At 45.9% G+C, this 2,793-nt stretch overlaps 1 pseudogene; it reads left to right on the forward strand.

Moving 5' to 3' along the window:
- Gm5224 (predicted pseudogene 5224) lies at positions 229-2,499 on the forward strand (annotated as a pseudogene).

The following is a 2,793-nucleotide window of genomic DNA, read 5'->3' on the forward strand; positions in this document are numbered from 1 at the left end:
AGAGGCAAAGAGGAAGGAAGCTGGGGTGGGCGGTTCATAGAGGAGAGATTGGGAAGGGGGACAACATTTGAAATATAAATAAAATAATTAATTTAAAAACAACCTGACAAAATGTTTCACGTCTCCACAGCCACCAATGTCTCTGAGGCTGTCACTATGGCTCATTACAAAGCCACCAACTATATAAAAATAAGAAATAAAAAAAAGAATACAAATTGCTAAGATCTGGCCATTTTGACTGAGCAACCATAGTGACAGGAGCCAGAGCAGCAGCTAAGGTTGTCCCCGTTTCCCCTCCCCCTTCCCTTTTCTGGCTGATCTCCCAGGCCCTGCATTACACAGTCCCGGTTCTGCCATGTCCCAGAAACAAGAAGAAAACCCTGCGGAGGAGACCGGGGAGGAGAAGCAAGATACACAAGAGAAAGAAGGGATTCTCCCTGAGAAAGCTGAGGAGGCAAAGCTAACGGCCAAATATTCAAGCCTAGGACAAAAGCCTGGAGGCTCCAACTTCCTCATGAAGAGACTCCAGAGAGAGGTATGGGACACCCTTATACTGTGGCACCATGGATGAAGTCTATAGAGGGTCTACTGCATGTTTTTCTCCAAAGTACTTTGACTCAGGAGACTACAACATGGCCAAAGCCAAGATGAAGAACAAGCAGCTGCCGAGTGCAGGAGCAGATAAAAACCTGGTGACTGGTGACCACAGCCCCAACCCACAGGACTTGCCCCAGAGAAAGTCCTCACTTGTTACCAGCAAGCTTGCGGGGTAACCTGGGCCCCTCTCTTCCCCTTCCTCACCCACTGGACTGTTATATATTGTAGGCAGGGAATGAGCACCTAGTCAGAGCTCAGCTTGCCATCTAGGGGAGACATTCTGCTGGGGCTTAGGTTGAAGAAGGGCTCTGAGTTCATTTCTTTGGGTAAATTGAAACTTGTACACTCTCATGATGGACCAGTAGAGACCCAAGAATAGGAAAGACTAGGAGTGCAGAGTGCTACAGCTTTTCCTGTGGTGAGAAATGTGGAAGATACAAGTTCTCCTGCTGGAGGTGCAAGTCCTTAGACAGGCTGTCGTAGAGCAGTGTCACAGGTTCAGTGTCCCAAAGCTGAATTGACATGCTGGGAAAGGCAGAGTGAAGGAGATGCTCTCTGTGCTTCTAAGTGTCTTGTCCCTTAGGCCTCTGTTCTTTGTGTTCCCATCATGGGTGTTTAGGGTACCTTCAAAGGAGAGGGGATTTGCTTGCTTAAAACTATATGACCTACTTAACCCCTCTGCTGTGTTCCTCCAACAGTTGCCGTGCTTCTAAAGGAGTGTAAAGTTTATCAGACATTAGCTAAAGAAAATGGTATCTTTTCTCTTCCAGCATGTTGCTTTTTGAAATACTTGGGCTGTAGTTCTTGTCATGCTCAACAGCACTGATTTGCGAGCTTGGCCAGGTCTGTAGCCTCTCTGGATTGATCCTGTTCCTCATCTGTAAATAGACAGAAACTCGTGTAGGCTAACTCTGACTCTAAAGTCCTACACCTGCCATACCCTTCTGGTCATCATAAAACCAAAATTGAGGCAGGCCCGTGGCTGAGCCTCAGCTTTGTAAAGCCAGAAGTACTATATGGGATGAGAGAGAGTTTGAGATTTAAGGGCCACAGCTTCCAACAACAGTCTCATAGGTATCATAGCCTTTTTGAGAGAGAAAGAGAACAGACCTGAAAAGGCTGGCCCTGGCTGTGTCTTGACTCTGCCCACTTTCCTGGGTCTGCTGTTGACCCTAGCTGCTACAAACCTGTTCTGGCAGAACGGATGGGCCTGAGGAGACAGGCCCACTGATGTGGCATCTTGTGTGAAGTGTAATCAGACACTGGTTGTATGTTAGACATGGAGGAAGAGGGATGAAGGGAGCTGGTTCCCAGAGCTTAGAGCTACTGCCAGCTGGAACAGCTGCTCCTTAGCAGATGATTCACTGGTGGAGGCTGGAAAGAAGGTGCAGGAAGGGAGGCAGTAGCCTGTCTTGCTGTGTCATCACTAGTTCGGCCTGGATCTTACTGAATGCCACCTGCTCGTCATGGGCAGAGAGGGCCAGAGTGAGAACGGCTCAAAAGAGCAAGATGGTGCAGTCTTTCTCCACTTTACAGATTGCAGTGTGCTCTTAGGGTGTCTGCTGAGTTTGTATGTGCATTAGGGGGAAGACATGTAGATATGCTCTTCTCCTGACTGGCCACTGCCCAGGTCTCAGCCATCATGCAGACTGGGTAGAAATAGGCTGGTGAGGAAGGAGTGGAGAGAGCAGGACTCCTGGTCTCCCTGTTCCCCAAACTCCTTGACTCTCATTTGTAATTGTACATAATTTTCGTGGTTTTGCTCCATTTTCTCATGTTGTCATCCTTAATCAGAAGTCCATGTAGGAAGGGGACCAAGTGGAACATCACTGTATAGTTTCTTCAATGTCCCAACCATGTTGTACATATATACATATATATATATATATATATATATATATATATATATATATATATATATATATATATATGTATGTATATATACACACACACACACACAATTGCTAAGACTCAAGGAAGTTTTTAAGGATTTGCTGTCAAGAGGGTTGGCCACAATTATAGCAGGTAAGAAGAGAAGCAAAACAAAGAATATCAACATTTGAACAAAAGTTTCAAAATACATGAAGCACTCATTGACAGACCTATAGGAAGCAGACGGAAGTCGAAGCAGATAAAGTTCAATGTCCACCATTGAGAAAGATGACCATGAGCGGCACAGAGCACTAGTAATGAGTA

This window comes from Mus musculus, chromosome 17 (assembly GCF_000001635.26).
Source record: "Mus musculus strain C57BL/6J chromosome 17, GRCm38.p6 C57BL/6J".
In the NCBI taxonomy this organism is placed as follows: Eukaryota; Metazoa; Chordata; class Mammalia; order Rodentia; family Muridae; genus Mus; species Mus musculus.